At 37.1% G+C, this 24,787-nt stretch overlaps 1 pseudogene across 1 annotated transcript in view; it reads right to left on the bottom strand.

The window, feature by feature from the left end:
• The window catches only part of LOC149216393 (histone-lysine N-methyltransferase ASHH1-like), a 164,518-nt pseudogene that overhangs the window by 102,406 nt on the left and 37,325 nt on the right, over positions 1–24,787 (bottom strand). The window contains exon 3 of the transcript XR_016251115.1: positions 14,655–14,719. The product of XR_016251115.1 is annotated as a histone-lysine N-methyltransferase ASHH1-like (transcript). The remainder of the gene's footprint in view (positions 1–14,654; positions 14,720–24,787) is intronic.

Genomic DNA, 24,787 nt, shown 5'->3' with positions numbered 1-24,787 from the left:
GGACACGTTAGAACACATTATATATTATTTTATTAAATATATATATATATATATATATATATATATATATATATATAAAAATTAGATATTATCATATTTCTTACACAAATTTTAATTAATGATACAAATTTATTGATTTCAAACATAGATCTTCATCTATAGCTATTAGCATGCACAGTACATACAAAATTCAAATAAATATCAGTGGTACTGGTCACATAAATGATAAATCTATTAAAAATTTAAATCATGATTCATAATTCATAACTGAAAGACAACTTACAACTACAAGATAGTAAGATAAACACACTGACAATTGTAGTTTTCTCATTAAGTCATCAAATCAAAATGTGTTACATAAGTAGTGTTGGTGCAATGCCAATGGCAAATAGAAATAGAAAATATAAAACAACTACAGGTATACAAGCCTCAAGGCATCAATCAGCACCAGAATCAGCATCACTGTCCCCATCATCATGGTCCCCACTTCTCTCCTCTACATCCTCCTCCGTTGTATCCATAGTCGCCTCTGCATCTGCTGGTCTCTGCATCTGCTGGTATGGAGGTTGACCCCTCTAAGTCATCAAATCTAACAGGCTCTAGCACTGGATCATTGAGATCCACGTTGGCCAATGCCAACTCAACAGACCCATATCATCAGGAACAGTGTTACTTGGGAGCGGGAGCGAAAACGAGAGCGGGAGCGACATATTCAAAAGCTCTTGGTTTGGTGCTCTTGATTAAATACGAGTTCCATACCCTAATACATGACAAATTCAATGGAAACATTGCAATCCCCCAATCCTAAAATCCTGAAAAACTGATAAGTCTGTTGGATTTTGAATGAATTCTAAAATTCTACTTTCTCCATATGAAATCCAATGAGGCCGGAACCACTCTCAAACATCCTGAGTCATTTCATGGTAATGTTAAAAATTTAAGTAAAAGGATGAAAATGAAGATTAAGGAGAATGTCACTTTTACTTTAAGAATTTAACATTACCATGAAAAGCATATCAATACTAGGGCCTAGACTTGATCATGAAGCTGCCAAAATGCTCTACTCCTTGCTGCAACAGCACAAATCACTTGCCAAATGAAAATATTAATGAGCAAACACGCCCTTTTCTTTCCCGCATTGAGCTTAGCAAGTCCTGGAAACAGGACACGTGTCCCAAAATCACGACACGCTTTTGAAAATCGTGACACGACGTGTCGGAAACGGACACGACGTGTCATATGATTTGGACACGAATCTGGACCGAATCGTGTCGGATTCACTGGATTCGGGATTCGTAGGGGGTTTAGGACGAATCCGGTGACTTAGCTAGTAAGGAATAAGGACCCAGAGATACGTTTTAGATAGTAGTCACAGCTCAAACAAACAAGTATAATAGATGCTTATATTTCAAAATTCCAAGAAGAAGACCCTGCATGGTATTCAAAGGTACTAGAGTTTACACCTAAGCCAGTGGTGGAAGTGGAAAAACCGTCCAAGGAATCAGCTACCCATCATGACAATTATGCTTCTGCTCTTAAAGATACTGCCAATGACAATGGAAGTTTTGTAGGGACTGTTACCCACCACCCACTAGTGGGTGACCCCTGTAGGAGAATTTTTTCCCTAAGATTTGTCTTCAGTCTGCAGCCCCTTGCAAACATCTGATAGCTTGATGTGTTACCATTCTTTGCCAACTGAGCCAGCTATTATGTACCCTCGCTCATCTCTCATGATGGTATATTTGAAGGTGGGTCATCCAACCCTGAAGGTATGATTTTTCATTATGGAGTTGGGTCCTTATGCTTGTTTTTCTTGGGCACACTTGGGCATGGATTAGTTAGGGCGGGGGATTTGAAGGAAAGAGGAGGTGGTTAATCTAGTATCCTAGTCCAGTGGGATCTCCTTTATCAGCTACTAGCTTTAGGAGTGGCATTACATGCGAAAACCCTGATTTTGGTTGCATGGTCTTACTTCCCATATATTACACTCCCCTTCACTCATTACAAGCCCTTTTTTCACATTTTCCCATATTGGTGCACATTTGTCCATTAGGTCCACAAGGTGTTAGCCTCCCCCTCCAATTATCCACACCTTGGGTCGGGCCTGGAACGATGCCCCGAAGGTTGATGCAACTAAAAAGAAAGATAAAATCATAATATGGCCAAACATAACAGGAAATGTACCACAAAGAGCAAAAGATGGTCAGGACACTAAAATTTAGCGTGTGGGCAAAAACCAAACATGAGCTCTACCCCGTGTCATTATGACCATCACCCTATTTCCTAAGGCCCTTATGAGTGCCCCTTGCATCATTAAGGAACCCATGATTGTCCCAACCTCTAGTGGCAGATGCATTGCCCCACCCTAAGAGGGTAATCACTGCAACAACTTACACGTCAGGCTCTCATCCCTTTGAGCCCCAAGCAGTTAAATGAAGAAAAATCAATAAAAGGCCAAAAGGCATATGAAGAATGGTGGAAAAATAAAGGTCGGGATAACTCATGTACCACGATTGCTCCCTCCTAAATTCATACACCCAACGTGTGGGTTTCTTTCATTATAACTACCCATGTACCATGGCATGTGGCTTGGAGCCTTCCCTTTGTCCCCACTCCACTCCATCATCATTTCTCATGACACCAGCCACTTCATGGGTGTACTTTGGATTTGCCACTCCCTTAGAGGTTGAAATCACCTAATAGGGTCCTTCATTAACTTCCCTTACCGAGTGAGGTAACACTAGTACATGTCTACAACTCCATTTGGAAAGGTAAACCATTATGAGGTGTCCACTACAGTTAAAATGAGCCTGTAAAGAATGGTTCATTGTTATTTCCCAGTGGTCCCTTTGAGCGTGGACCAAGGTTGTATACATGGTATACCTCGTCGTCTCTAAGTATTTTCGAATACTGTCCACCATGTATGTCGACATGGATAAGCCATGAGTGATGATATCAAAATTAGTTACATCTAAATGCCTTGAAAGTGCATGAATTCATACACAAACCCTTCAAATGTCCCTCTTGTCAACAACATAGGGTGGGGAGAATTGATCTATACTTTAATCCAAACTTCTGACAGACCTTCAGAAAGGCATCAACATTTCAATAAGGTAAATATTTCCCACCATGCTTTCCAAAGCAACTGCTTCTAGGAATGTATCTATATAATCAATTTTTGCACCAAATCTCCTCCGCATCCATTCATTAATTATTTTAGATAATTAAACAAAATTTCTCCATGAATAAGTAAATGTACAACAATGTCCTCATCATGAAATCTTTTTTATAAAACTTGTTCTATCCATATTTTTGTTGGATTCCCTGTTGTTGTACAAACTAGCAGGCCTTGTAAATAGGCAAAAGTGAGAGGGCACAACACCACTCTAGGACAGAGGCCCATTATCACCACATCCTAAGCCCTGTTCCCTTCTCATATTTTCAATGACGAGAGGAGTCCCAATTCTCCCCACTTGTGACAGATGTATCTAGGATAGATATGGAGTGAAGCAAGGTGGCTTATTCACTGGAACGGTTCAATGAAAGTGTGAGCTTTTGGAGAAGCTAAAGAGACTTTCCAAGAAAAACCACTTGAAACGAAGACTAAACTAGACCTAGGGTTGAGATATTTGATGATATATGAGCTCATCCAAGGTCAAGGTAGACAAGAGAAAAGGCTATGAATAATGTACTTCATCAAGAACTAAAGCACAAATCTTGAAGAAATCCCCAAGTTGAGGGATTAGCTTCTAGGGTTCCCAGTTGGTGTGATGGCCAAGACATCAAATTTTTGGAGATTTGACCGTAGGAATTGCATCAAAATGCAAGGATCACTATAAGATACACTAAGGAAGAGGCTTGTACAAGCAGAATTCAAAACACACTCCCCTAATGGAATTTGCACCAAGCCCTACAGAGGAGTCCCTATCCTTAAAAGGACGAAGAAAAGATGTTAAAGAAAAGATTTTTCTATGAGATGCGATCACCAAGGATCTTAGACCTAGTGTCTCCCTATTGGGAAAATTGAAGTTAAGAGCAAACCAAGAAATTGCAACTCGCACTTCAAGGAGGTCTAAAGAAGCAGCTTTGCTATCCCAAAGGAGGCAACTACATGGCTACTCCAGACTTTTACACTTCGGTGACACTTGTTATGGACTTTCAAGGATGCAAATGCATTTAATTCTCTAGGAACATTCATTCATTCATTATCTTATGAGTAACATATGCAATATTCCCAATCATATCATTGTTTTAAACAATTTTTCATAAATTAGGGCATACTAATAACCATAAGAAAATATTCCATGCATTAGACATTCACCAAATCAAAATATAGCATTAAAAAGCACTTACAGGACAATGAAGAATATATCCATTCACAAAACTGCCAAAGAGAAGCTCCAAGAATGATAATAGAATTATCCAAACATCAAAGTTCATCAATAACATCCAAATTCGTCCTCTTACTACAAGTTCGAAATTCTCACGAGAGATCGAAGATCCAAGTGATGATGTTTAGGAGAGACTAGCTCTCTCTTATTTATACAATAGCTAAGAGTTCAAATTATGAAATATGAAGCCCCCCAATGCATAAAACATCTAGTAACCCACCCATGGTTACAAGACAACCACGATAACTCAATAAACAAATTGAATTAGCCTTCTTAGGCCCATGCGAGGCTGGCATGGAGGCCTAGAAGGGCAGCGTTGAGGCTTCATGTGTTGATGATGAGAGTGAGGGCCTAAAAAATGATGAATGAGAGGGGGATGCCCTCCAAATCCTGCAAAAACATCTCCAAATCCCTATTTGGGCTCCGTGGGCTCCAAATGGGTATCATGGGTTTGCTAATGGCTCATAATCAAGTTGATGCCTCATCAATGAGGGCTAGAAGATGACACATGCCCTCCCATGTCTCCCTAGGAAAGACGAAATGTCCTTTGGGCCCTGGATCAACTGCTAAGTGTCAGGTGCAATGTTTATCCGGCCGGGCAACGTGGTCCAAGTGCATCATCATCTCTGTATAACTAGGGTACAAACAAGCAAGTGGTGGTGCTGAAGAAGCCCATGGCGAGGCAAGCAATGCATGGGTGGAGGCCGATGGCTCTCAACGCTGACCCTACAAGGGCCATTGTGATCCTCTGGAGAGCTTAGATCCCGTATAGGGAGACCAAGTCCAAAATAAAACCCACCTGCAATTCTATATAAGATCCAATGCGTCTCCTCACTTTCCAATAAAATAATTCATTTGTGCAATTCAGTAAGTACGCTTGCTAATCAAGGGTAGACACTCGAGGACCTTGATGACGCAAAAATTAAGCTAAAACCTCTAGATTTTAGAAACCCCTCTAATAGAAGGAAAAGCTAATTTATCTACATACATTTATTCAAGATCGCCAAGAAGCCCAAATTTTAAAATTGAAGATTGGTCTTCCCAAGGTTCTGCAAAAAGTGCTTCACCTATGAGAAATTTGCTTGCGGAATTCAACATTCCCTTGACTCAAAAAGGTATTGATGAGAAAAATTCTAATGAAGAATGTAGCATCATGCACACTTTCATAACATATGTCGGTAATGAATACAAGATGTGTTAATTTCTTAAAACCCAATTACAAATTCACTGTCTCAATAAGTAATCACATATCCAAAATAAGCAAAGCTTTCTAATATGATTTGTAACAATAAATATTTTGGGTTTTTAACCAAATAAACAAAAGGGAAAATACATGAAACCAGTCACATGCAAAAAAGAATAACACAAATTTATCCTCAAAACCCTAGTGTGGGGAAAAACAACAAAAGTCAAGCTTCTTATTCAGCTTCAAGAGAAATATTTTTTACAACAAACTTACAAGAATTTGCTCCAACAAATACAAGCAAAAGTTCTCAGCCCTTGTATTACCCACACATGTGCCCCAACAAAAGAACTTCTACACACAAGGAAAGCTCAGCCTCACAATGGAAGAGAAAACTCAGCCTACTCGCTCAAGATAAATTGGCCCACACGTGCAAAGGTAACTCGTCCTCTTTGTTGATATTTCTTGCCCTTGCTCTATATCTCGCTCGATCTAGCCTCTTCTCGTTCTCCCTGCCAAATATTGTGCTCCATTGAATCCCAACTCATGCCAAAACAATTATCATTCTCCTTTGGCCCAAAACCCCTATTAAAAAGATCAAACCCTAATCTCAAGTGAAATCCCTTCTCAACAATTCGATTAGATCTCATCTCATTGAGATCAACAATTACGACTCAATTTGTCATTGACTTTTCCTTTTAGCAAAAAGGTAACCAACAATTAAATTAAATTGTCAGGTAATGTCTTGACTTAGGAAATTCATTAATTAATTGTTGTATTCGATAATTGAGGTCACTAGCTACATGTCATGGCACCAACCTACAAAATCACCTTTCAAGCTAAGAAGGTGTTCTACACAACACCCAGCTTATCACTGAAGAATACCAATTTGCCCTTTATCAAGGCCTTCATCAAGATGTCTACTAGCAAAATCTGCTTCGACTCAACCTTTGGTGCCTACTCCTAAACCTCAATTGTAGAAGAACTCATGTTGCCAGACTTCTAAAGAGCCCTGACTTCTTCAAACTTCACATCCCTGCACACTATTGTCTTCCTGAGAGCAGCAATGTAAACACGATAGGCTTTTGAAGTCTTATTGTACTCCACATGGATAACTTTCTGTTATATACAAAATTAGTTAGTTATAGTTTATTAAGCAAAGAGCATGATCAAAGATCATGCCCGCTCACCAAGAGGCACCCAAAGCAGTATATAGCAAGGGCCTCTCACAAAATGTAAACATCATCAATTTGATTATTAATAAAATATTTATCGTGGCTTTCAATTATTAAACTTGTGTGCTTCACCTAGTATCAGAGCAAGTCGATTCTCCAGCAAGACACTACAGAGAAGTATCATCCGCTGACTAAATCCACTTAGTTTGCGTCCTCCCTCCACACCTTCACGTTGTCTACATTCAATCATTCCACTATCCCTGCATCCACGACCACTCTGTGTCCCGCTCGTCTGCTGCAACCCTGTCGACAACCAGACCCCACACCATCTGTGTCGTCCTATTAACCGTAGTCGCCACGTTCCTCCAGTAAGGATACATGGGTAATCGGGTAACTCTCGTGCTGGTTGTTGTAGCCACACGAAACCGTCGATGTCTACTACAGTCAACGGACATGACATTCAAGCATGATAATAGGTCAGCGTTTGGGCGTTAGTTAAGAACTATAATATAAAAATTTAATTTAATTATTAAACAAAAAACAGAAAACTATATGTTATATAATTAAATTAGTTAATTTAATTTAATTATAAAAAGAAAAACCTATATGTTATATAACTAAATTAATTTAATTATATAAATAATAATAATAATAAATAATTTATTAGTTCAAATTAAAAGCTGGCAGACAAATATACACACCCACAAACTCGTTCAATGTCATCGATGTCAATGGTCGATTTTAGCAAACAATTGATTGACTTGGAGAATAGGATTACTAGCCACTTCGATGATTTCAACAAAAAATTAGTCAATCTCGAGAGTAAGTTTATCCAGCATTCCGACGATATCAAGAAGCTTCAGGATACGACAAATTGGATGGAACAACAGCTCGGGCAAAACCAGATCCAATCCGAAGCAAATCATAATCAGACATTAGTGTTGTTGAACACCTTGTGTGGAAGGCCGAAGGTTACACCCGAACAACTACTCCAAGATGATGGAGGTAATCAACCGCACAATTCATCAGATTCAACAAATTCATTAGATTCTCACGAAAAAGCTTAATCTCCAAAAAAATCAGCCACGCCCCATCAAGGAAATAGTAATGCAACTTTTTCAAATAAGCAACTCTGGGATACATTCACCAATCAACACCCTCTTTTCGCTCCACCGTTAGCAACGTATCAGCGAAAGGAAAAAATCGAGATGCCCAAATTCAATGGGAACGAGAAATGCAGCATTGGGTGCTTGAATAACGCAGAAGAATACTTCGACATTTACAACATCGAAAATGGAAGGAGAAGAATATAACTGGTATCTGTGGTGGAAGAAGACGACAATCGCCATCAATTGGAGAAAATTTAAGGATGCATTATTTAAAAGATTCCAAGGTGTAAAGGAAGAAGAGTTCTTTTCAACACTCGTCAAATTACGACAGAAAGGAAGTGTGGATGAGTACACTTGAGAATGGGAGACCTTAGCAACCAACACTAGTACCTAGGTTATCAGAATCTTGCCTAATTCAATCATACATCTCTGGACTTAAAACTCATTTACAAGTAGAACTTGAGCTTCATGACATTACGTCGATAGAAGTAGCAAGACGAAAAGCAAAAACTGCTAAAAAGAAATTTGAACAGATATTGTGGTCAAGACCGGAAAAAAGTATATTCGAGACAAAGAATGCCCCAATCTATGGATACAAATAATACAAGATATGTTCCACCACATCATCGTGAAGGCGAAAAATCTAACGTGGAAATACAAAGGATAAAAGAAGGCAAATGCAAACATTGTGGCGAGAAGTGGGACCCTAAACATAGGTGTACTAAAGGAAAAGAATCAAAGAAGCTATATAACTGTGAAGCAACTAATGATTCAAACAGTGATGATTCTAAAGTAGAAGAAACAGAATATGCCCCAGAATTCTCTCCAGAATTAGATGAGGGAAGTATTCTGCAAGTGTCACTATCAGCTATGACAAGTATATCACAACCTCAGACTCTAAAATTGAAAGGACATATAAAGAAGAAGAACGTAGTGGTTCTCATCGACTCTGTTAGCACCCACAAATTTTTAGATGCAACCGTGGCAAAGAGACTCAACATTTTCTCATTTCCCTTACCGAACATGAAGGTGATGGTAGTTGATGGTAAGAAGATTGAAAAGGTAGGGAAATTCCATAAGGTTAAATTGCAGATACAAGACTTTAATTTAGAATCCCCATTCTTCACTATACCAATAGGAGAAGTTGATGTGATCTTAGGGATCCAATGGCCACGAATTCTAGGCACTTACGCTACCAACCATCAAGTACAGTTCATAAGATTTAATTGGGAAGGGCAGAAGTACAAATTATACGGATTCCAACCACCAGAGAATCAAATTGTATCGTCATCTCACATGATGAAGATGATTCGAAAAGGAGCACCAACTTATGTAGTACAATGTCAACAATTAGATCTGTTATCTGCAAATATGATCAGCGAAGAGTCACCAGAAGTACAAGATCTAATTCAAAAGCATGAAAAGGTATTTCAAGACTTGCCTATGAAAATGCCTCCTAACAGGGAAATTGAGCATACAATAGAAGTCAAAGCAGGGTCAAACCTCGTCAATATCAAGCTGTACCGATATCCACATCAACAAAAGACAGAAATTGAGAATTTAATCCAAGACCTTTTAAAGTGTGGGATCATCTCGAAAAGTAAAAGTCTGTCTGCTACTCCAGTGGTATTGGTAAGGAAGAAGGATGGTTCATTCAAGCTATGCATTGACTAAATTCCCAATCCCCTTTATCGACGAAATGTTGGATGAGCTACATGGCGCAAAATACTTCTCAAAATTGGACTTAAGGTCAGGACTCAGGCTATTACCAAATTAGAATCAAGTTGGAGGACATACCAAAAACAGCATTCCGAACACAGGAAGGTCACTATGAATTTAAAGTAATGTCGTTTGGGTTAACCAATGCACCAGCAATTTTCCAAGCCACTATGGACGAATTATTTCGTCCATATCTTGGAAGTTTGCATTAGTATTCTTTGACGATATTTTAATTTACAGTAAAACTTGGAAGGAGAACTTACAACATCTGGATAAAGTTCTTACACTACTGAAAGAGCATCAGTTCTACGCAAAAAAATCCAAATGAACTTTGGAAAGGAAGAAGTAGAATACCTCGGACACATTATATCACATGAAGGCGTAAAAGTAGACCCTAATAAAATCAAAGCTATAAAGGAATGGACCAAACCGGTTAATGTATCCAAGCTAAGAGGGTTCTTAGGATTGACTGGACATTAGCGGATATTTATTAAAAACTATGCACATATAATTGCACCTCTGAAAAACCTTTTAAAGAAGAATTCATTTCAATGGGATGAGGAAGCAGGAAGGTGTTTTCAAGAACTGAAGGAAGTTATGTCTAATGCCCGAGTGTTGGCAACTCTTGATTTCTCTAAACCATTTATCATCGAGTGTGATCCTTCCGGATTCGGTATAGGCGCAGTATTAATGCAAGAAGGGCATCCAATAGCTTTTGAAAGCAGGAAGCTCAATAAAAGAGAACGTCTCAGGTCCACATACAACAAGGAAATGGTCGCTATTATGCACGCACTAGCTAAGTGGAGACAATATCTTTTAGGAAGTAAGTTCTCCATTTGAGTAACCCTATGAGAAAATCTATGAATAAAAGGAGAATTAGAATCACATTTTCATCATCAATTTGGATTGGATATCTCTGTTTTCTTGAGCTGAGACTCTCAGGGATTTAGGAACCCCTTCTTCTTAATTAGTTTTGGTGGAGGTGATCCCACCCTAGCCAATCCCTTGTCTAGTTTTGGTGGAGCTAATCCCACACTACCAAGACACCCATTTTCTTTGTTCTCGCACAACAAATCGTCTTGAAGCAACTCAAATCTATCCTGGAGCTCGCTATTGTTATTCACCTAGTCAACCAGTCTTTTCTAAAATCAACTTTGGGTCATTAGAGGCCTCACTGAGGCACTGAGGCTAATCACAAAACAACAAGGCCTTTTTTAGAGAGTGAAACCATGTTCCTATTAACTTTACAGCCACTAAGCCCTAGCCCAGCAAGTAAATGCAATTCTAATTGAGGTTGGCAGAAGGATTTGCGAGTCCATTACGTGGTTTGAATGAAGATTGTCTGAGGTCGTGACTCTCTCTGAGGCACTGCTTGCATAGTCAGATCCAACAAGGCCTTAACCAATCGGCACAGCCTTTTTTATGGTATATAAATTTCTCAACAAGTAGCAATTTATTCCAACAAAGTGTAAAGTTGGAGTTTGATGTGAGTTTTTTATCGTTACAAGTCTAGCATTGAAAAATCTTCCTATGAATTTCCCACATTGTACAATGCATACCAAATCATATAAGGAAAAAAGGCTGCAGAGAGACGTATCAGTGGCACCAAAGCCCTTATCCAAACTAGCAAAGTCCTACCTGCCATCTGTCCCAACCACCGAGACTAGGGTAAGCAGCAAAAAGTTCTCGGCCTAGCATTGATGCGAAGAACCTAAGGCAAGTAAGTTACGCCATGGCAATTTAAAGGCTCGGCCAAAGCAGATTCTCCTTTTGGTTATCATATCAAAGGCGATAGTTTAATCATCAAATCCTACTGTAGTTGTTACTCGGTCATTAAGGGTTGCATCCAACAATCCACTCTCTAAGGTTGTGGTTACTCATAGGGAAAGGATTCGCACTCTTGATGTAAGCTAAAAACAACATATCAAACAATAGATTAATAAAGTGGCACATGGATTAAATAGTATAACACAATAGAATTGAATATTGTTAGTTGGAGTACTAGTTTACTAAAATGTGGCATTGTAACACAACATTGTACTGGTGGATTGTTGATTGGGTACAATTATTGTTTCATTGGGTAGTCAACTCTAAACAATTGTGATATGGTTGAAGAATCTTATTACTATGGAAATATTTATATTTATAGAAGGATACCCACTATTTTTGAATGTGCATTGTTGTTACATATTTTTCTAATTTATTTGGAAGAAACCCTAATCACGATAGAACCCTAAGGGCAGAAATTACCTTAGGACTTTACAAACTTGTCCATAGGCACCATCTTACAACTATGACAGTTGCTTTGGTACAACTTTGTGAGCATATCCCACATCTTCTTCGCAGTATGCTTCTCCGACAAATGGGGTATAAGATGATCTTTGACCCTGTCAAGAATAATCCTGTATGCCTTAGCCTCCTTGACCTCCTATAGGTCAAGAGTAGTTGAAGTTGAGCTTGGCAAAACCATTGTTATGTTAACAAAGTTCCACAACTTGTTCTCCTTGAGAACAACTGAGATTCGAACCTTCCATTGTAAATAGTTCAAAGAACCCTCAACCTTATCCTCCTATCAAACACTAGTAGCCACTGTAGAATAACCCTAGAAGAGATTGAAACATTGAGCTTTGAGTCGTTGTCTTGAAACCTGTGTCAAATCTCTAGGCTCAATATTCGAAGCATAACGATCTAATACCATGTAATTTCTTAAACCTAGTTACAAATTTATTGTCTCAACAGATAATAATAGATTGGAAATAAACAATGCTTTATAATCTAATTTTGTAACAATAAATAGTATGGGTTTTAAACCAAATAAACAGTAGAAGCGAAAATACATGAAACCAATCACATGCAACAGAGAATAACACATATATACCCTAGAAACCCTAGTGTGAGGAAAACCAACAAAAGTTGGGCTTCTTATTCACCTTCAAGAGAAATATTTTTTACAACATACAAGAATTTGCTCTGACAAATATACAACAAAAGATCTCGGCGCTCTCTCTTACTCGACCTGTGTACGACCCACAGATGTGACCCAGCATAGGAGCTTTTGCACAAGGAAAGGTAGGCCTCACGGCCCAAGAAAAAACTCGGCCTCTTTGCTAATATCACTTGCCCTAACCTCACCCTAGCTGGCTTGATCTACCCTCTTCTCGCTCTCGCTGCAAAACACTACGCTCCATTGAATCCCAACTCGTCCCAAAACCATTGTCATTCTCCTTCGGCTTCAACCCTTTAATAAAAAAATAAAACCCTAATCTTAAGCGAAATCCCTAATCTCAACGATTGAGACTAGATCTCGACTCACTAAGATCAACGACTATGACTTAATATGTTGTTGACTTTGCCTTTTAGAAAAAGGTAACCAGCAATTAAATTAACTTGTCATCTACATTCTTGACTTAGGAAATTCATTAATTAGCTGTCGTAGGAGATAATTAAGGTGACTTGTTGCATGTCATGGCCCCCGATCCATGCATAATCACCTTTCAAGCTACAATATCAACACGACGAAATGAGTCTCATCCAACTCTAATGAACATTACTTTAACAGCATTCACAAAGCACTGATTAACACATTTGTTGCTTTAAATTCACTAGTTAATTCTTCCACTCATAAAGGAGATAACATTGATGTTGGCAATATGCATAAATACACAAGCATAGGGACTTCGTTTGTAGCAAGCTTAACCACCCAAATCAATGATGCATAAGCATTAGTAGTCGTGGTTTTACCTTTAAAAGATAAACATGTGAATGGAAATTTTAGTGACGACCCTAAACTTATTGGCAAAAGCATGGCAAACATTGTTAAATGAATTTACAAGGAACCTAGTACTTGGCATCTCTGATAAACATGCCAATGATGACACTTAAAAGGAATGTGCAGATTCTACTTCTATGTCGGTCTGCCATGGTTTTGAGGAAGCAAGAAAAAATGATGTGGTGGTGGGTTGCCCCACAGTTGTAACAGTATTAGAATAAGTAGCCTATGTGAATATCGCATAGTCGGTAAGAAGGAGATCAATATGGGTGAAAAAGCAACATGTGAAGGTGCCATTGATTTAGTCAAAAAGGTAAAAGCAAAGAAAAGAGAGACCTGGTATTCTGTAACTCTCATGACCCATGGTATTTTGATTATAAAAGACAGATTAGAGTTCACTCTTTGGGCATGCCTAATTCTTTTCTCAAGTTGATGTGGACAGCTACTGAAGCTTGTGGATGTTGTGGGGGTGGGGTTGTAGAACCCTTAAGAGAATCAGTTTCAGTGGTGAAACAAATCCACCCTAGCTGATCATAAGGAAGAATCACTCAGATTCTTCACAGGAACTCACTGTCAAAGAGGGAGGTGCATCTTTTGGGAAAAGCAAGAGTTCAACTGGAATTTGTATGGATTTTGTGTGTATTGATTTAGCTATCAATTGTTCGTGGAAGCCAAGGGAGGATGAGTTTATCAGTGTATCAGCATTCAGAGGGTTTTTGTGGGTTGATTTAAACAGCAGTAGTTCGTGGAAGTTCGAATCAGCTCAATAATTTTGTTCCAGCGAAGTCTTGTAAGGAATATTTTAGTGTTGTCATCTCCATCTACTTTTCCAATCAAATTGTGTCAACTTCCCAAAATACATTTGGTTGAGTTTGTTGTTGTAAAATTGCTCGTGACATATTGGTTATATTGCTAGTGCTAGAAAGGTTTACAACTACTATAGTATTCTTGTTTGTGGTATTTTACCATGGTAATAATAAACAAATCTATTATTTTGCATAAAATTGTTTGTTATGTTTAGTATATAAGGGATGTTTTCATGCAAAGTGTTTGACGAAATGTCTGCAAGATAAAAATCAACGAATTGCAAGTTTGGTTAGTATTGATTAGTATATATCAGTAAGGGATTTTAGATTACCATACACATTCCCCTAAAATTTTGAATAGGGTCATTTCAAAGATTTACGTAATTCTTGTCTTATTTAGCAAACATAAAATAACTCTCCAAGTCTACTACATACAAATAAGAACATGAAACCATATGTTACAATCAACCCAAGAAGATAATTAAGCATATGAACCCCTTACCCACGATGCAAAAAGTCATTGCGTTCAATGTGTATGTAACCAGGGGGGTCATTTGTCAGCTGATCCTGGAAAAAACAAAATGAATATATATTTGAATGTCAAGGCTTGAACTTTACAAAATTAAAAATAAAATACAAACATAAATGTGAACACAATCTATAATTTCTCTTGATTTTAAGATGATCATTAGTTCATCACATAACTACCATAAATGGAAGAAATACAAAGCAATGGACATCACAAAACAATAAAATGTATTAAGCGATTCTCATTTTCTGATATAAGAATACTAACAAAATATCACCAGTAAAACCTCAATGAATATAGCAAAACAAAGAAAGTCGTATATAGGGAAAAAATAATGAAAATGAAATTTGTCTACCAAAAAAAGCAGAGAAGGGAAAACCTAAAAGGGCCTAAACTAATTAAGTTCAATATGACATCAACTAGATGTACTCACTCAATCAATCACACAACTAATTAAAATAAGAGGAAAAATAGAAAGGAAATATATTCGTCCTAGTAAAATCGGCAAACTTTGTTTGAAGAGAGTTTGAAGAAAGTTTGCCCCACTAAAATGAAGAGATTACAATAATAATTTTAATGATTTTATTTATCTAATGGACTTGGGACAACTGGTGAAGAGCAATGAGATTTGTACTATATACCAATGTTTTGGTCCCATTCACTGTTGAAAAATGTAACTAATGTCGGTGTCCATAACGTAATAAAATGTAATTTTTATCATTGGTATATTTATTATATTCATTATTATTATTTTTGGTCAAAAGCATGTTCTTCATGCTTATAGAGTCAATTGAGTCAAAAAGAATTTATTAAGAGTCAAGAAAAATATATTTGGGTCAAGTCCCATTTGGACTTTTTGTAGAGAGAAGAAGGATTTTATTTTTGAGTCAGAGTCAACACAAGACCAAGTCGGCCCTCCTAGGACAAGTCAGCCTATGTGGCAGCCATTCGACCCTACTGGACAGCTATAAATACAAGACAATTCGACCTCTTGGATCATCATGCATCCACTCATCACATACAACATCGATTTATGTGCCTAATCAAGAAGAAGAAGAGCCAAAGTCAAAGGGGAGAGAGACAAGTCAACAGAGAGATAAAATTCGGGTTTTCTAGCTTGTTTATGCTCACACGTGCAAAGGTTTTGTGGCATCTGTGCGAAAATAATAGGTCTGAAATTCACCATTCACTGCAAGTTCAACACTCTGTGATTTGACCAGATTTCATAAGGTTTGACTAATGTTGACTTTCGTTTACTTTGACTTGGTTAGAGGTGACTTAGAGGAGGGTTGAGTTGGGTTCTTTGTGTTAGTTTTGGTCTTGGCCTTGGGTCTTGAATAACTCATTTTGATCTGATTTTATAAGAGAAGGATTGTTGGGTTTTCCCCCTTGTGGGGTTTTGCCCTGGCTTGGAGACTAAACCTTGGTGTTCTTTGTCTCATTGTGATCTTTATCTTTTGCATATTTGTATAATTACTTGATGAAGAAGATAATATAAGAATAAAAATCCAACACACATTCACAAGTAATTATCAAACGAAGTGAAATCAATCATTATCTTCTAGCTCTTGATTTCTCAACATGGAATCAGAGCTAAAGTGAAAGGAAGCAAGCTTGAAGATCACAATTTGTTGGCATATTTGAAGACTCTATTGCAGCAGATAGCTCTTCCTATATCAAAGCAAGAAGCCTTGAAGATCATATTGTTGAAGACATCCTTATAGCAGCAATCTCTCTCTCAAGGACGTTATTGAAGGCTCTTGGAAATATCAAGTTCTCACTCACTCATCAAACACTCTTGCCCTCTCAAGAGCATTCTTGAAGACACTCTTGTAACAGCTCCTCCTCCTTTGACAAGTACTTACTCTACTATACTATATGTCTCATCCTCCCAACCAAATGACATCTATTTGTAACGAAGGCAACAAACTTGATGGAGCTTCTAATTACAAGGCTTGGAAGAAGAGAATTGATCTAGTTCTCAAATAAAATGAAGCCTTGCAATTTGTTGAAGGCAATATTCCAGTCCCAGACAAGAATAATGCTCAAGAAGTAGCCAAGTACAATAAGGAAGAAATGAAAGCTCAAAGAATTCTCTTTGATTCTATCAAAGATCATCCCATCTCTTTTGTTATAGATCTGTCGACATCCAAAAAAGTCTATGACAAATTGGGCAAACTATATTTTGTCAATACTACCAGTCAGAAAATATCTCTAAGGAATCAACTTTATGGAACAAGAATATCAAATGATGAAGATGTGGCTTCATACTTCATGAAAATATCAAAAATAAAGGATCAACTTCAAGAACTTAGAGAAATCATATCTAATTCTCAGCTAATCAATTTCGTACTCAATGCTCTACCTCCAGCTCGGAATGGTTTTGCAATTGGAATCTAAGCAGGAAAAGGGACTTCATCTTTTCAAGAACTTTGGACTTTGTTCTAGAAGAAACAAGGTTGAAAGCTAAAGATGATACCGAACCCAAAAATGAAAATTCTCAAGTTTTTGCTGCTAAATTAAAGAAGTTTGGAAAAATTGGAAGAATAGGATCTCATCACAAATACAACAATAACAAGCCTCATGGAAACAAGGATATGTCCAAAGTTCAATGTTTTGGTTGCCATGAATATGGACACATAAAAAGAGATTGCCCTAAGAATTCCAAGAATAATAAAAGCAACAAAAGGAAGGAAAGAAATGAAGCATATACAGCAAAAATGAAGAAGCCGAAAAGAAACCCAAAATTGAAGGCAATAAGGACCTCTACTATTAAAGAATATGGCAAGTACCAGGTTTGCAAGCAAGTTTGTTTTCTTTTCTTATTAAGAAGTTAACAGTTAGAGTAGCAGATACAGTTATAATTGAAAGATTGAAGATTTTTTTGGGATTCACAAATTACAAAGTCATGGATATTAAGAAGGAGCATATAGTATTGAAAGAAATAGAGTCTACATAGAAATATAGTAGAAGCATTCAGATGCACATCTCCTCGTTAAAATTTAGTAGTCAACATCACTTTTAGCAAGCAAGGACTACAAGTTGACAAAAGAAGGAGAACAATAGCAGAGAAAAGGTCAACGTGCAGCACTATAGAAATTTTTCCAGCATGATATTTGTTTCAAGTACCAGTAAAGATAAGTTGACTTCATAAAAATAAGTCAAGTGATACTACTAGAACCAAGTATTTTGGAAGCTTGAAAATTATATGAAAGAATTGAAGGGATAAAGTCAAATTTGTTCCACAGGAAGAGCAAGATGCATTGAAGACAGTCAATTAAGAAGCAGCATGGTAGCATAGTTTCAAAAAGAAGTTTCTATCAAAGTTCTCTTACTTTAGATGAAAGAAGCTAATCCTATCATGGAAAGGGAGTCAAATCAAAAAGGGGACGCATGGATTAGAGATATTAGCTTAGAGGGAGTTAGACAAAACATGATATATGTTGATCAGATATATTACTTCTAGATGGTTGGGCAGAAAATCAAAAAATTCTTATTATCAAAATTCTTTTAAGGTTGGTAGACAATCTACAGATCTATGGCAACATCACTAAAGAGCCTCGATCCAACAGTTGATTGGTCATTATTAGAGCTAATACTACTGATGATCGTTACAACTTGGAATTTAATGGAATTTCTTGAAGAATGTGAAGCTAGATTCTATGGACAGAAAGCAATGTTGAGATCAGAGGAAGGTGAGAATTGACATGAAGAATCTTACAACTTGGGATTTGAGGTTACAGCGATTGGTTTGGCAAGTGCAAATAATAAGGAGAGATACTACTAATGATTGAGATATGGTATCGTCTTCTAGAAGAGAATGTAGCAAAATTTTGTAGAAGCAGAAGATATAACAGTTATGAGACAGTTTGTTGGGAACTGATATGATTTCTTAGTAAAGCAACAAGCAAAACTCTATTGTAATGCAAAGGAAGATGATATGAAGACTTGTAAAATCAGCGGTGAAGAAGTTTGACTGCATAAACTGTTTGATGAATTACTTGATGACATGTTGGATTCGACTATTGACCAAAGTTGCATGAAGATTGTCATTGAACCAGGAAGGTCGGAGTGTTGTATGATTTGAGAGTATGATGTAGATAGGAGCCGAGAAGCTACAACAGATCACCAAAAAAGAACAAGTAGCCAATGAATAGATGAAGTTCCTTTCTCTAAAAAGTATTTTTAAGACAAGCTTAGGCTTGTAGTTATCTCCTCCCTAGTTGAGAGGGAGTGAGAGTAGACACCATGTTCTCCATGTGTCACATACAAGGACCAAGACTAACAATCATAAGTCTAAGTGAATGAACACTGGTAGGCAGAATGGTGGATCGGATAAGCATCAGGGACAAACATTCTTGAGTCATGTATTGTGATTGACTAGGATTAACATCATAAGTCGGATACATGGACTTGGTAAATAATGGTTCGGAGGACATAATTTTCCTTGGATTAGGAAATGGTCCTGTGAGGTCATACCTTAAAAACACCCAGGTGGGGTATGTCCCTTGAGAGGTGTTGAAGATGTAACTAGTGTCGGTCTTCATAATTGTAATGATGTCATGTAATCATTGTACTTGTCACAAGAAAAAGAAAAGAAAATATTTATTTTGTAAAAGAAATATTATTTATTATAAATGGGTTTCTTGCCCATTGGTTTATTGTCCTATAAGTCAATCACCAATTGTGTGCTCTAAGGTCTTGTGCAAATTCAAACAGCCAAGTCATGAGGTAATAGCCCTTGTGTGGCTCAAGTATCAAAAGAAAGAAATATGTTTTATGTACAAAGTTAAGTCTAGAATCCACCAAAAGAAAAGTCGGCCAGCCCCTTTATGTCAGCCTAGAAGAGGCCTAATCCACCCTCAAGAAGCCTATGAAAAGAAGAGTCCGACCTCATTAGGAATACACACAAGCAACAAGTCTTTTTAATCTGATGAAGAGAAAAAGAGAGGAGTGAAGTAGCCAAAAGGGCAACGAAGAACAAGAGGGACGAAATTTTATATGTTTGACATTTCTACAGCTCATGTGCGAGTTTCTTGGAGAAGACTAGGGTTTCCTCAGATCTGACTTTGCAAAAATTTCATTAGGGTTGGGTTGGCTTATCTATTGGGTGGTTGGTCTTGGGTCAAGGTCTTGGAAGTCTTCATTGAATTGATTCTATAAGGAAGAGTTTTTCGGTTTTCCCCGTGTGGGGTTTTTCCCTGGCTTGGAGCCTATCTCTGGTGTTTTTTTGTGTGCATTGTGATCTTCCTGTTGGCATTTGTCTTGATGATTAACTGAACAACATAATAATAAAGAAGCACTAATCTAATAAGACAAGAAAGTGTCAAGTTTAATTAGAAATCAATTAAGAAATCCTCACTATTTGTTTTCCCTAGATTTCTCAACAAGGGGCAATGATGTCCAAATATTAGCCTCCCAACATTGTGGTTTGATCTAGTGGAGAGATAGAGTGTGTTAGTCAAGGCCTGGTTATTTTGACAATGTTGGCTATGATGACATAAATCATCACTAATGCTTATCAATCCAAATCCTTTCTTATATGAATATTTCAACTTGAGCGTATCTTGTTGTGTCATTATGAATACCTCCCTAGTTAGGAGGGAGTGTTGAAAAATATAACTAGTGTCAGTCTTCATAATGTAATAAAATGTAATTTTTATCATTGATATTTTATTATATTCATTATTATTATTTTTGGTCAAGAGCATGTTCTTCAAGCTTACAGAGTCAATTGAATCAAAAGAAATGTATTTAAGGCAAGTCCCATTTGGACTTTTTGTAAAGAAAAGAAAAAGAATTTTGTCAATATAAGACCAAGTCAATCCTCCTTAAACAAGTTGGCCTATGTGGCAGTCATTTGACCCTCCTGGACAGCGATAAATACAAGACACTTTGACCTCTTGGATCATTCATTCACTCATCCCATACAAATCGATTTATGTGCCTAATTAGGAAGAAGAAGAACCAAAGCCAAAGGAGAGATCAAATTCGAGTTTTCTAGCTTGGAGCCTATCTCTGGTGTTTTTTTGTGTGCATTGTGATCTTCCTGTTGGCATTTGTCTTGATGATTAACTGAACAACATAATAATGAAGAAGCACTAATCTAATAAGACAAGAAAGTGTCAAGTTTAATGGGAAATCAATTAAGAAATCCTCACTATTTCTTTTCCCTAGATTTCTCAACAAGGGGCAATGATGTCCAAATATTAGCCTCCCAACATTGTGGTTTGATCTAGTGGAGATATAGAGTGTGTTAGTCAAGGCCTGGTTATTTTGACAATGTTGGCTATGATGACATAAATCATCACTAATGCTTATCAATCCAAATCCTTTCTTATATGAATATTTCAACTTGAGAGTATCTTGTTGTGTCATTATGAATACCTCCCTAGTTAGGAGGGAGTGTTGAAAAATATAACTAGTGTCAGTCTTCATAATGTAATAAAATGTAATTTTTATCATTGATATTTTATTATATTCATTATTATTATTTTTGGTCAAGAGCATGTTCTTCAAGCTTACAGAGTCAATTGAATCAAAAGAAATGTATTTAAGGCAAGTCCCATTTGGACTTTTTGTAAAGAAAAGAAAAAGAATTTTGTCAATATAAGACCAAGTCAATCCTCCTTAAACAAGTTGGCCTATGTGGCAGTCATTTGACCCTCCTGGACAGCGATAAATACAAGACACTTTGACCTCTTGGATCATTCATTCACTCATCCCATACAAATCGATTTATGTGCCTAATTAAGAAGAAGAAGAACCAAAGCCAAAGGAGAGATCAAATTCGAGTTTTCTAGCTTGTTTATACTTACATGTGTGAAGGTTCAATGGCATCTCTGCGAAAATTACAAGTTTGAAATTTGTCAAGGAGAGATCAAATTCGAGTTTTCTAGCTTGTTTATGCACGTGTGAAGGTTCATTGGCATCTCTGCGAAAATTATAAGTTTGAAATTTGTCCTTCACTCCAAGTCCGAAAATTTTGTTATTTGACCATATTTTAGAAGGTTTGACTAGCATTGACTTTTGTTGACTTTGACTTAGTTGGAGGTGACTTGTAAGAGGGTTGACTTGGGTTCTTTGTGGCAATTTTGGTCTTGGTCTTAGATAACTCATTTTGATATGATTCTATAAGAGAAGGATTGTTGGGTTTTCCCCCTTTCGGGGTTTTTCCCTGGCTTGGAGCCTAATCTTTGGTGTTCTTTGTCTCTTTGTAATCTTTATATTTTGCATATTTGTATAATTACTTAATGAAGAAGATAATGTAAGTAATAAGAAGCCAAAAACGTTCACAAATAATTATCAAGCTACGAGAAATCAAACATTATCTTCTAGCACTTGATTTCTCAACACGGGCTTCGAGGAAACCTTGAGGTAGCCATGGGCACAACCAAAAGTAGGGATCAAATGTATGGCAATGCATGCAACAAACAACATGGCCACAGCCACATGATATTCAATCAAGACCTAAATCAACCTTATTCAACACCCAAGATTGCCCCTAGGTTCTCTTATAGACTTCCCATTTCAAACCATTTGCTAAGGAAATTCGGCCAAGACGCAGGACAACCAAAGATAGGGATCAAATGTATGGCAATGCATGCAACAAACAACATCAATTGGCATGGCCATAGCCACATGATGATGTAATCAAGACCTAAATCACCTTATTCAGGACCCAAGCCTACCCCCATGTTCTCTTCTAAACTTCCCATTTCAAACCATTTCTAAGGAAATTTGAGCAAGAGGCAAGACATGCAATCCACACCCAATAACTTGGTATAAATTCAAGCCCTCTATGAAGGTTCAAACCTAGCACTATTAGTAGGTACTAGGAATTCAAAAGATAACTTGTATAGGAGAATACAACATTATGAAAAGGAAATCTCACCTCAAAATTGCCTCCATTGGGCCAAGATTTCAATCATGTGCCTTATAATATTAAGGAAGTGGGTAATATTCCAAATAAAGGTGTTGATTTTACATCTAATGAACTTCAAATCACCATGTCTGCCAATCATGTCTTCTTAACGAGTCAAAAGACAACTCACATCAATAAAAAGGAAATAAGAATGCACCTTCAACTACAAGTTAGCAAAGTGAATTTCAAGACTACCCCTACAACAAAAATAATAAAATAGATCATGGATATGGCACATAGAAGAAGAGCCAGCCCTCAATCTCTCCTTGATGAAGAAATTCGAGAACAAAAAAATTAGCTTAAAGCACTACAGGCAAGTGACTCTGAACACATCTAGGGACAGCCAAAGGGAGGGATCAAATGTATAGCAATGCATGCAACAAACAACATCAACCAGCATGGCCATAGCCACATGATGATGCAATCAAGACCTAAATCACCATATTGAGGACCCAAGCCTGCCCCCATGTTCTCTTCTAGGCCTCCCATTTAAAACCATTTGATAAGGAAATTCGAGCAAGAGGTAGAACATGCAATCCACACCCAATAACTTAGTATAAATTCAAGCCCTCTATGAAGGTTCAAACCTAGCACTATAAATAGGTATTAGGAATTCAAAAAATAACTTGTACAGGAGTATACAACATTACTGTAAGCATTATGAAAAGGAAATCTTACAATTTGCCTCCATTGGGCCAATATTTCAATCACGTGCCTCATAATATGAAGGAAGTCGGTCATATCACAAAGAAAGTTGTTGATTTGACATCTAATGAACTAATCAATGAGCCAAAAGACAACTCCCATCAATGAGAAGGAAATAAGAATGCACCTTCAACAGAAAGTTAGCAAAGTGAATTTCAAGACTACCCCTACAACAAAAATAATAAAATAGATAAAGGATATGGCACACATAGAAGAAGTGCCAGCCCTCAATCTCTCCTTGTTGAAGAATTTATAGAACACAAAAATTAGCTGAAATCACTACAGGCAAGTCACTCTAAACACATTTAGAGACTTCAAGAAGAAATCTGCAATATGCAACACACGGTATACACCAAAAAGTTGAAGAAGACCAACCATATTAATGAGCTAAATGGACACCTAGATGTGTACAAGAAGTGGCTCGAAGATGAGGACCAAAATATGGAGCTTTGGAGGATACAAATCTCACAAGGAAGGTTGCCCCTCTACTCAAGAAGCTACAACAATTCCTAGAGATCCTCTAAGAAGAAGAAGTTGGATGACACAAAAAATAATGGCAAGTATGACAACTGAGTAAATATAATTAAAAAAAAGGAGATTTGTTGATGACTTTTCTTTGACTTCCCTTTTAAGAGTTTCTTTGTCATGATTCCAGCATTCCACATTTTGTGTGCAGAACTATGAGGTGTGGGGATTTTGAGTTTCCATTGCTATTTTCTTTGCCTTTGTGTTTGTACATCCCACATTCCACATGCACAGTGCAGAATGCAGAAGTTCTATTTCCATTTCTCTATTGTCGCCTAACCCTCGCATATCTGCATCTCCACATCCTATGTGAGATGTTCAACATTCTTTGAATGAGTTTATAAGGTGTCATGTTCCCACCTCCAACTTCACTCCAAATTCCCATATTTTGCATCATTTATACCTTTACCAATTTTTCCATAATTTCACATTGCTTTCCACTTACATCATATTTCATAGTGCCAATTTAAAAATTTCACACAAAGTTGAGAATCATTACTTCACACAAAGTTGACAAATGAACATGATGATACTTCGCAAAGGTTTTTGCACTTTGTGAACAAGAGATCAAATATGGACCCAAGGAAAAACTACAAACCTTATTTCAATGAAACTTTGAAAATGCTAACTCTAAAAGATAAGGTCTTTCATTTTAGTTTAGCATACAAGTGACACTTAGATATGGAGGAACAATTCCATAAAGATAACATGATTCAGACTTACTTTAGCCAATCCCAACTAATTCCTAAGGTTTTTTTTTCAAGAAATGTTAATTATCCTGCAAACCTAGCACCCGACAACCCATTAACCTAGCATATTACAAATCTATTGAATGAATGCACAGCTAGGTTCTTAACTTTAATTAGCGACATTAAAAAACATAACCAATCTCACAAATGAAACAATAGATTTTTCCCAATCAAATTTGTTCTCCATTAAGAATATTTAGAAC

Source organism: Pinus tabuliformis, chromosome 1_1 (genome assembly GCF_031772625.1).
Source record: "Pinus tabuliformis cultivar Carrire ecotype Pingquan chromosome 1_1, CPIR1, whole genome shotgun sequence".
Lineage (NCBI taxonomy): Eukaryota > Viridiplantae > Streptophyta > Pinopsida > Pinales > Pinaceae > Pinus > Pinus tabuliformis.
Note: the sequence above shows the minus strand (reverse complement) of the source record. Positions and strands in the feature narration are given on the sequence as shown.